This window comes from Coptis chinensis, chromosome 3, assembly GCF_015680905.1.
Source record: "Coptis chinensis isolate HL-2020 chromosome 3, ASM1568090v1, whole genome shotgun sequence".
Taxonomy (NCBI): Eukaryota; Viridiplantae; Streptophyta; class Magnoliopsida; order Ranunculales; family Ranunculaceae; genus Coptis; species Coptis chinensis.
In genome coordinates this window covers 70,758,462-70,770,131 of record NC_141458.1, presented here as the reverse complement: position 1 = coordinate 70,770,131, position 11,670 = coordinate 70,758,462, and the positions used below count along the sequence as shown (strand labels likewise).

The window sequence follows — 11,670 nt, the reverse complement described above, 5'->3', positions numbered from 1 at the left end:
GTCCGATCTTGACCCGTGAGATACCAAAACGATCAGCATCGAAAATGCAACGTAACGGTATATGATACACTCACATCCAATGGTGGATGAAAAATAGATAATGGAAAGAACTGTACAGGAACTGTAGGGGAATATGTACAGTTAATAGAAAGAAAATTTTAATTAGTTTTTTTGGGTTTTGAATAAGTTTGACTAAAATTTGAAAAATATGGATTGTTTTAAGTCAGATCCCCAAGAAATTTTTGAAAACTCAAGTCAATCCCAACTACATGGTTGAATTCCACACTCCACACTTACGTCTACCTCAGACTCACACCCTTTCGGTAACAAAAAGAAAAGGCAGCGAGATAAGTCCTTTTTCCTCTTTTGTAACAACAAAATAGAAAACATTAAGGGACAGAAAATAAAAAGCCCAGGCGCTCATCTCTTCACCGCGTTCTTCAATTTAGGTATCAAATTTCAAGTTAAATTTGTTTGAAGTTAGGAATCTAAACTTTGAAGCCTTGAAATAATTTTGTGTTCTTGTTGGTTTAGTTTCAAGTCGGGATTGAATCAAAGTTTGAAGCTTTAAATTTCTTCTCAGGTAACTCTCTATCTCTCTAAAAATGCAAACTTTAATTGGTGTTATTGTGTTGGGGAATTTTGTAGTATGTTTAGTGTTGTTTCTTAGCATTGTACTATCACTGAGAAATTATAGATACTCATATGTGTCATGCCTTGCTTCTTACCTTAATTTGCTGGAAAACATCTCCTGATCAGGTAATTAAGTCGTTGAATAGTTATTTGAAATTCTTTGCTAATGTGGGGGTTCTGTTGTGCGTACTAGATGTTTGATGATATGCTAGATTGGGCTTCCAATAGGCAATATGGTGTTATTAGACAAGTTTACCAGGTCTATATGAGTATGTGACGCAGTTACCGTTTGGTTGTTCATTTCAAGTTGCATAAACAAGTAGAAAATATATAGGACGATGAACATTCTTATCGACAAAATTTGGATCTTAAAATTACCTTAAAGCTCACTATCTAACAGGGTCTGTACTTGTGTGTTATTGATGGACGACTAACTGGAGGGTGGGGGTTGATTTTGAATAATACATACTATTGTAATAACCAAGAGGCTTGAGGCACCCATTCTTGTTTGGAAGCTTTCCTTTATTCTTTGTGTGAGCTTACTGGTTATTTTGTTAGTACTGAGTGTGTCAATTTGTTTGGTATTCTTTTATGTTAGGCTCTTGGAACGTACTCGACCAACATAATTAAGAGAACGAAGAAGGAAGTGAAGGTTATGGCCAAGAAGGTCAATGATTTGATTTGTATATATGTCTCTTTTCTTTATTTAATTAAGGTTGTTAAAAGTTAATTCATTGAACATGTAATGAAGGTGATTCATTTGAACATGCATTAAGGAGTCTGACATTGGTTTTGCTGCTCCGAGTTAATTCATTGAACGTACTTGAACATGCATAAGGAGCAGCCTCTTCAAGTTTATGTCTCTACTATATTTTCTAGTGCAATTTCAAGTGCTTTTATGTACCTATCTCTCAACTTGTGTGTGTTCCTGACCAGGTCGCAAGATGCACGAGGAAAATTAACCCGAATACTAAAGACGCCAAATATGTTATGAATGTTAAGCAAATTGGAAAGGTAATTTATGTTTAATTATTAATCGTGTGTATGTTTGAAGGAATTTTTGGGAAAAGAAGGGAATATTTCTTTGGTATTGTTCTGTTTGTTGTCGGGCTTGGTGACAAAGTCTCTCCGACTGATATCGAAGAGGGCATGCGTGTTGTTCTAGTTTGTCCCGTGTTGTTCTAGTTTTTTCAGATGAAGGGACATACACACTATTGAGTTAAATGACACAATTTAATCCCGCAAGTGTTACACATTACTAGAATTATTGAAGTTCTTATATATTGGATAATTTTCTGCATGTTCTGCTCGAAAACAATAGGCTTACAATCGATAGGAAGTTTAAGCAAACACTTACACTAGTATGTTTTCAGAAACTTGGTTATTTGCCATGTGTGAAATAGTGTAAAATAGTTTTGCCTTGGTATGTTTTTATTTTGGCAAGCTTCTCTTGCAAGGTATTGATATGAAATTAATTGATTGGAATTTTCTACGGTCAGTTGCCGAATTTTGAATGCTCAATTGCTTTGGTATTTTTTTCAAATCTTTATTTAAGTTGGTTTAATTTTAGTTATATAATTTCCATGAATTTGAGTGACCCTCACCTTGCTCAATAGTCACTTGTTTCATGGAGGTGTGTCTCATTTTTAATATTGTTTTTTAGTAACCAGCACTAATATTGAGAAATCTTCCATTACACTTGAGTAGATTTTTAAAGTAATTTGAACAATTTTAAGCTATGGTAGCAAATCGGATTTACTTTGTTGGTAGCTTTTGTTTTATGTTGCACTGGATTTGAATTGGAAGGAAGGAAAAAGAGTTGGGGAGGGGGGGGGGACAAATCTTTTTGTCGTCCCTAGTGTAAGAACTCGCTCTGGTTGTAGATTGTGTTAGATAAATCTAATTGGACTTTGTATTTCCCACTAAACTTATGTCAACCAAATTCGTTAAACGAATGAATCAAAATCTTATAAGGAGTAACTAGTTGTGAACGAAAGTAGTTAGGTGGAGCTTGATAAATGTTTTGAGCTTTGCGTAGGCACATAAAAGATTAAAAGATAAAATTATTTGAGGACTTGGAGATTTAATTTTGAGTTTGGACCATATCTTAAATCTATGAATGATAAAGCAAGATTGTCACTAGTCTAGAAAACTGTCCACTTGTACTTGGAACAGTAAAAAATCAGCACAACTTGAAAAGATAATGTACATTGTATTTGGAGCATGTTATAGAAAATATATAAGTTCTTGAGGGCTAGATACTATTATATCGTATACATACAGGACACTGAACACTGGACATTAGGTACGCATACGCGTATGTCCCCTCCCTCTACATGCGTTTGTTAACATATTTACTTATTCGTTGTCATAAATTCCTTGATTGACTTATATATTTGAAAGTGAACGCAAGTGTCATCTCAAGGGGAATGAACTAATTAAAAGACTGGATGGATTGATCTTTATGGAATGTGAAATAGCTACTTAATGCATTCAGTTCACACTGTTTGCAGGATATATGTTAGTGGCATCAAGTGGTCAATCATCAGGATGCAGACACCTCATTCAAGTCAAGCAACACTATCTTTTGGTAAGGCAGAAAATTTGCTTGTTTTGGTGTCCACTAAAGGCACTGCTATGCAAAATTTGCAACCCGCTTAGGGCATTTTATTGGAGTAGCCATTCAATTGAGTTATGGGGATTTAACGCTTGTGAATCCAACCATCAAGGGTGAAGTGTGGGATGCTTTGTCTGTAACATTCTCTTTTTACTGATAGCATTATCATTTTAATATTTTACTTGGGCCAATATTGAAGCTCTTTCCTACTAATGTCAACTAGAAGCATGCAGAAATATCAGTCATTCTTATAGTTGTCACGACACTGGGTTCTACACCTGAGTTAGTATATCATTGTAATTGAACCCTGTTGCTCTTTAGCTCTTTTTACTAATTGTAGCATTGGTCATAGTTTTTTATACTTTTTTTTTTCATTCTTTTGCATTAGGTGAGACGGTTTGTGGTTTTTTGAATTGTTGAACTTACTTATTGGTGCAACTCAAGCTGGCTATCGTAGGGGGGAAGTTATTTAATCCCAAGTTGTGCTTGATGTACTAGGTATATTACTAGGTATCCCCAACATTGTGGAAATTGTTAATTTAAGTCTTATTATCTATCGAAAATAAAATTGTTGGTCTTAACCAAGGCCCAAAATTTCGATATCGGTTCATATATCGGTGTACCCAAAAACCGATATATATATATATCGGATATATCCATTTTTTTGGTGACCAGTCCAAACTATTTAAAATATCGGAAATATCGGATATATAATATCGGAAACATATCGGAAATATCAGATTTATATTAAAAAATGGTCAAAAAATCAACCGAAATATATCGATTATATCGGAAATATCGATTATATCGGCGATATAAAGTTTCATATCGGAAATTTTGATATATATCGGGAAAAAGGGGATTCAATATTCGGTGGATATATGTCGGAAATATCGATATCGGTGTACCAATTTACCGAGATATATCGGCGATATATTGGCGATATTTTGGGCCTTGGTCTTAACAATTTGTGAGTATGATCTGAAACTAGGTGAGAGTTTGCACTAGCTTAAGAAATTTGTTTATGACTGTTGTGCTCAAATTATGACGTAACTTTGGTAAGCGTCAAAAAATTTACGACGCATTCTAGAATAGCCGTTTCAAATCCTTGGTCAATTTCGCAAATCATTATCTTTAGACCATGAATATCTTACAAAAGCCAACTCTACGTAGATATTTTCAAGTAAGATTGAGTCATTCAAATGGGCACAAATCATATCTATTGTTTAATTTCGAATTTTTTAAATAAAGTTTGCTTTATATATCTCTATCTATCATAGGCTGAAGTGCATATCATTGTTTTATGGCATGGGGAAAAGCTGAAACTCCACCATCAGCAGAAGAGTTGGTTTTAGACTTGAAGAACCATGATCTCTTCATATATTTCGGCCATGGAAATGGTAAGCTACAATGCATACTACTAATTATCAACATATATTCGGAGATAATGCATCCTGTTTGTTCATGGTGATATATAATGCGGACTGTTGTGTGGAATTATAGCATTGAAAGCTATAATTTGTTGTTGATTTGTACTAGGATGCACCTCCATTACAAAACACAACAGTCTGACAAGTTGAGGTTCACTGTAGAATTTTGGATATAAAATCTTATCTAGTAACTAAAATTGTAGTGCACTACGACATATTTCCTTTGCTCTCCCTCGGCGCCTCAGCATCAGAAAAATTATTATCTACCAATGTTAGTTGGCAGTGGAAACTATGTCTTTTCTAATAAACATCCATTTAAACACTCCCACACAAATTCCCCACCACCAACTCTTATTTCATTAGCTTGACGCACCTTCTACTTCCATTCCATTTCTCGCCCTGTGTTTGGTAAACAATTTTATGTGTAATAAGTAGCAGAATTGGCTAAGGTAATTACAAGTACAAGGGGGAGAAAACATTGCATCCAATGTAACATTCTTGTGTATATTCACATATTCAGAAGTATGCATGCTTGTGATTCTACGCGTCGAAGTGCTTGCGAGTTCTTCATATCATCCCTTAGCAAATTAAAATTTTGGTTCTAGTGTTGAGGTTATTTAAATACAGGCTGTTTTACATCATGATGTTGTTGTTGTTGTTGTTTTCTTGGGCTGCTTAGAGCATGACTTGTGGAGATTAGGATCTTATTATCCACTTTTTATATATAAATTAATAAGGTATGTAAAATTGTTATTTGTGGGGATTCAGATGTAATATGTATGAAAGGTGTGCAGGCATGTAAGCTCTCCTGGTCAATCACACTCTACTATTATGAGAGTAGTTGCCTTGATCCCAACATAGATTAAAAAGTAAGAAAAGAGTAAGGTTCAGGTACATATATATATCCATGTGAACCTGCCTAAATTGATTTTCTCTTTCTAAATTGATTTTTTTTATACAGGTGGTCTTGGACAAAGGCCTACCTACTAAAAGCATGAATGAGGCTAAGAGCGCGTGTGTATCTGCTCTTGTTTCATGTGGGCAAATGTTAGATGCGCTCGAACTTTAAGAAGAAATCAAACAAGCTAGATTACATCTGGACCACAAGGCTGTAATAAGCCTCATTGTTCATTTATTTTCTTCCAAAACGTTGTGTCTGTTTGTGGCTTTGTGCTTGCATTACGGCATTTCTTTTTACTAAGCATATAAGGTTGTTGGATGGATGGATGTGAAAGAGTTGTTTGTGGCTTTGTGCCCCTGACTTTTTGTTTGATGGATGTGAAAGAGTTGGATATTGTATAGGACTTAAGCATATAAGGTGCAGTAACACTATCTGGAGTTGGAATATTGATAGTTTGCCAACAATTTGGAGGAATAAATGGAGTATGTTTCTAAACGAGCGAATTTTTTGCTACTGCAGGTAAATATATACCTCCTAAACTTTTTTATAAGTAGATCCCTTCATTGTAATACCCATACCATTCTTTATCTTCAAAGTTGATGTATGTCTAATACTGATTTACAGGTCGTAGTAACTGCAATTGGTGCAAGTTTAGTCGATAGAGCTGGAAGAAGATCCCTTCTTGTGGTATGTGGTAGTAATAACCTCTAGCTCAGAATTTTAAAGTATCACTCTTTGATGAATATAAGGCCTGATGATTTGCACTTGTAGACTTCTAGAACAGGGTGGTCCTCTGCTATTTGATAGCTGCTCTTTCCTTCTATTTGAAGGTGCTGGTGCTAAAATTATTTATGTTCTAACTTTTTTGCCTTTGAGATCCCTAATATAATGCATCATAATTATGTGGAACAGAGCCATGAGTTATCACTTGAAGTAGTCCCTGCACTTGCCGTGACTAGCACTGGTAATCGAACTATACTATGTCTAGATAAGTTCATTTCCACAAGTCAAAATTCAACTTAATAGTACACTGAAAACCTTTTCTTTGAACTCAGCAGCTCTATATATTGGTTCATTCTCAATAGGAATGGGAGCAGTTCATTGGGTTGTAATGTCTAAGGGAACTCTACTGATGATCGTTCCTCACTTTCAACTATCTCACGCCTCCACTCCAGCGCACCAGGTCTTCTCTCCACTCTCAAGGTATGTTCCTACACTCATTTTTTTCTTTTTCTTCTCCAACCTCTCTCCACTCTCTTCTTCTGTTCTTCACTTCTCCTCTCCTTTTTTTTTTCTTCTCCTGCCTCTGTCCACTCTCTTCTTCAATTCTGCCTCTCTTCACTCTCTTCTTCAATTCTGCCTCTCTCCACTCTCTTCTCCAGTTCTGCCTCTCCTCTTTTTTATTTATTTATTTTTTTAAAAGTTCTAAGTCTTTTAACAGAAAGGTGGAAGAATGTGAGTAGTACGATTTCAACACAAGTTGTAAATTTGTGTGATTGTGTCTAAATGTTTTCTGCTGAAGCTGGACCCTCTTACTGGTCCACTGTTAGCAAATTTATTTGTGTAATAATGTCGTAAGGGCAGAGATGCTAACTGTCCAATGATTACGATTTTGTTAGGAGAGGGAGTGTTATGTGCATGAGTGCATTTTCAAGAGTTGAAGTACTCAGCAGTTAATGTGTTTTCACTCAATGAAGATGGAGGAAATAAACAAGATTATAAGGGAACTGTGGCAGCAGACATACAGGGGACAAGATATAGATTATATAAGCATTCATTCTGATTTTGAGAGTGCTGGGACTTGATCCTATAGCTACAGAGTACGCATTGAAAATCTCTTTAGACTTAAAACCTCTTTTAGACTTAATCTGGTTTCCTTGTAATGAACTTTGGTGTTGTTTCTCCCTCTACTTTGTAGTGCTCATGCAGACCGGTGATGCAAAGCTGGAAATGCGCGGAAGGTGCAGTGCTGGTCAGAAGGTGAGAAAGTGCAACTTTCTAGTATTTTATATGAAAAAGAATGGAAGAAGTCTTCTCTTGATTAGTTTTTTGGTTTTTCCTTAGATTATATGTAAGGGGACAAAGCTCACTAGAATTGCTATTTTTTATTAGAAACTTCTGACTTAGTTTTTGATGCCGCAAGTAGGGGAAAACAATTCTTAATAATTGATAGAAAAAAAATAAAATAAAGTAGCTGATTTAGTAGCATTGGCCGCATTAAGGGCTTGATGTAAATGTGTTAATAACAAAGTGCGTGGCTCAGTGGTATGTGAACATGCATATTGGTCTATATATAAACAATTATGCATAAGTTTTAGGGACTTGAGAGTGGAACAAGGGATGGGTTTGCAGTAGCTAGAAATATGGTCTGCAGTGACCTGTCAAAGCCTAGAACTGGCCTAGGGTAGCCTGCAGCAGCCCAACAGGTGGCCTATAGCAGCCTAGGACTTGAAATTGTATGAAGTGTGAAGCTTGGGTATTTTGTACCATTCTAGAATTATTGTTTGGAACCCTAGGAACTTTAAAAGCTAGTTTCTTAGTTAGTAATCATCGCACAAGTTTATTAGCGGGATATGAGTAAGTCCTCGATATACGTCTCCATGTCCTCGACATATGAGTTGGATTTGGAGGTGTTACATTTTTCCTGCCTATTTTTTTTGTTTGGCATGGTAATCACTGTTGTTATTTTATTTTCTTATTGTAGTTTTGGAGTTTGTGTTTTTTTAACTGTTGTTTCCACTAATGCAAGTGATAGTCATCAAGTGTGACGATGAAACAAGAGATCCTGATCTTTGCAACACATACACTTCACTATATATGTATTTACTGAATCAACATGAACTCAAATAGATTGGTATTAATTTCCATAGTACTTGCTTTGTGATTTAACTCTTTGTGGTCTCTTGTTAGTTTAGTTTGATGTATATTTTTGTTTCTTGGTCATTGATTGTAAATTTACTCTGGTTAGAAAAGTTTGATCTAATTTTGAGACTTGGTCTTGATTATATTAATTTTAGTTGTAAAGCCTAATTAAGAACATGGGTTTTTGATATTTTGTATGATCTATGAAGGAGGCTTGCGAATGCGAGGAAAGACCAGGCTAGAAACGGGAATTGCAGAGCATCGAGTGAGATTACTTGGAATATAGTTGGAGTTGCACTTTATCCTTGTGCAGTCAACAAATGAGGATTAATAGAGTAAGTCTTCAAACTTGATCTTAATCTTCCAATATCAAAGGCCTTTTTGTTTTTTTTTGTAGTGTAATATTTTGTTTTTTGTTTTTTTATAGGAAATAGATGTGGAACTACAACATGAGTGGTGATTCTTATGTTCCAATGTATGGTTCATATGTAATTGGTGGCTAATTAGTATGTAAATCTACCATTGAAGTTATGTAGTTATGTTCTTATCTTGTATTTTATGAGCTTCTTCAATGGAAATTGTCAATTCTTAGTAGTTCAAATGTGTTAATTAAGATAGATGAGTATATCTTATTCCTACTTTCTTTTATAATGTTATGCCGGTTACTAGCATCTTGGCGTGTAATGTATTTGTGATTGTGCTATGTTGGAAATGGTGTTCGGGGTAGAGATTGATAGATTTATGGATGAATAGAAGAATACTGCTGGTGGTGTGCAAGCAAAATAGAGCACACGAAATGTAATTTTTTTTAAAAACAATGAATCATTAGTAACGGATAGAAAGCCGTTACAAACATTATAATACTAACAGATAGAATCCCTTACTATAAAATCATAGTGACACTTATATCCGTTACTGATAAAGAATTAAATTTTTTGGTATCCGTTACTAATACATTATAACGGTTATATATCTGTTACTAAAATTAATTTCAATGCCATTTTATATCCGTTAGTAAATTTTCTAATGGATATTAAGTGTTACTAATTTTTGTTACTAATATTTGTCACGCTTTTGTGTCAACGCAAAATAACCGTTATTAATATCTTTTGTAACCGATGTATATCTGTTACAAATAGATTGATATGGTGTAGTGAGTGTTTGTATAGTTGGATCTTTTTTTTTTTTTATATTTATTTTTCACGTGTATGACGTAGTATAAGTTTAATTTTATGTTTAATATTATCTGTTTGTTTTATTTTGTTTTTTCTTGTGGAATTTGGTTTATGAGTAGAAAGTAAATCATATACATTATGTCAAAAATTTTCATTTTTCTTTCATGCATTTTATATATGTTTTCAAAAATATAAAAATCCAAAAAGATTTTATAGTAGAATAAATATCTATAGTATAATAAATCATGTATTTTTTATTCTATATCAAACAACCCACGCCCCAAACTTATTTGGGGGTGATGTATTTTCATCATGAAGAACATAATAAGGTGTATTGTCGTTTTTGCTCATGTTTTTATGGTAATTTATTTTTTTATCTCTTCATACTTCGATGACAAATATAGTTCTATCATAGAGTTGGTATAGTAATATTTTGTAAAAACTAAGCATTTTCTATATAGTATATATAATAGTATATTTCTTCCTTTCCAAAAAAATTCGAAAAAGACTAAAAATATTTTTTCATTTAGTATTAAAAAGTATTGTTTCCTTTTTCTATGATGAATAAAAAATTTAGAAGTCTCATTATAGCAATAGAGTAAGGATTTGTTCTTCGTACTTAGACTAATATACATACAATAGTTTCTGTATCTTTTCTTGAATGACATGCATCAGCATTTGTTTGTATATAGCAGTGAGTTTTCGAAACCAAAGTTAGAACAATTAAGTTCTATATATCCTGTGAGAATCTAGCCAAAAGCCTCATCTGAATGATTATTAAGTGATGACACAAAGAATGTCCGGATAGAAAGACCACACGTCCACTTGCTTAATTACCACGCCATATTCTATAAGGGAATTTAGGCTCTTTTTGGATCAATATAGCCAAATAAATGTTAAAACCTCAAAAAGATAGTTTTCCTCTAGTTACCCCTCTTGAGCTTTCACCCTTTCTAAAAGTCTTTTTATTCTTCAGCAATAATTTCTAACCCATCACAACACACAATAAAATGCTTATCCAGTTGATGAGTTGAGAACTGGATGGTTATCAGAAAAAGAGAAGAGAAGATCTTGTACAAAAACAGAACATTTATTTGCTTTAAAAAGAAAAGGAAAAAAAAAAAAGAATTAAAGAAAAACCCATCAAAAACCAAAACTCTAAAAATCCAAAGGAGTTAAAAATCGAATCTCCCAAAAGCTCAAAATCAAAAGAAGACGATAGAAAAAAAAAAATAAAAAGAAACAAAAGCAAAGTTAGAACTCCCAAAAGTCAAAATCATACGGAGTCACAAAGCCAAAGGGCTATAAGAATGTATCACAATTCGGAAGCAAAAGAACAAAATAAGGTTATTCTCTAGTTACAAGTATCATGAAGACCTAATTTCTCAGATTATTAGATTTTGTTTTTTTCTTCCCTTTTCTTTCTAAACCATCACCATAGTCCCGTACCTCCTAATAAAAGACATCTAGCTCGATTAAGAATAAGATGGTGTGATAGTAAGTGGTAAGCATGATCAATCGACCCCGGTTTTTTTGGACGTCATTTGAGTATGCGAGGAATATAAGTGCCCACTGCACTTGAGAGAATGAACCTTGAGTAAATCTATCAGAGAGTTGTGATTGCAACACACCCCTGTGAGAACCCACTTTAAGGAAGCTCTCCAAAAGCCTCGGAAACGACTCTGTTTTTGCATTTTATTGCTCATGTTTTGTACACTTATCTTTAGATGCTTAAATTATTGTACATATGTTATTCTGAGTTCAAAGGAGCTTGTCCTTATTCACTGCTAATGAGATGTATGGACTTCTGAGAATAAATAAGGAAACAAGACCCTTTGTACTAAATAGAAGAAGTTTGTGAGTACCTTCACTGGAAAACTCTCACAAGGCTTAAAGCTCGTCCACTAGGGAATTCCTAGTGGTTTAAAGCCTTGTTGCAAATGGTCAATGCAATCGCACTCTACGAAACGAGATTAGTGTAACGTATAATAAATCACTCATTTGTGATCTTAGTTTTTCTCTCATCTTTGCTTGAGGACAAACAAGATGCTA

The 11,670-nt window shown here is 34.2% G+C and overlaps 1 long non-coding RNA gene across 23 annotated transcripts; it reads left to right on the top strand.

Moving 5' to 3' along the window:
• The first annotated feature begins 283 nt into the window (after window positions 1-283).
• Window positions 284-9,114, top strand: LOC147510627 (uncharacterized). 23 transcript variants are annotated; one of them, XR_015218965.1, is made up of 17 exons: window positions 326-449; window positions 535-583; window positions 1,232-1,300; window positions 1,570-1,647; window positions 3,147-3,546; window positions 3,639-3,748; window positions 4,531-4,650; window positions 5,475-5,549; window positions 5,642-6,100; window positions 6,206-6,268; window positions 6,353-6,411; window positions 6,494-6,545; window positions 6,640-6,784; window positions 7,201-7,401; window positions 7,500-7,561; window positions 8,653-8,778; window positions 8,871-9,037. It is a non-coding gene; the product is annotated as an uncharacterized LOC147510627 (long non-coding RNA). The 23 variants fall into 23 exon arrangements; XR_015218967.1 differs by having other exon boundaries at window positions 327-449; window positions 4,570-4,650; XR_015218971.1 differs by having other exon boundaries at window positions 336-449; window positions 3,147-3,223.
• The last annotated feature ends 2,556 nt before the right edge of the window (window positions 9,115-11,670 follow it).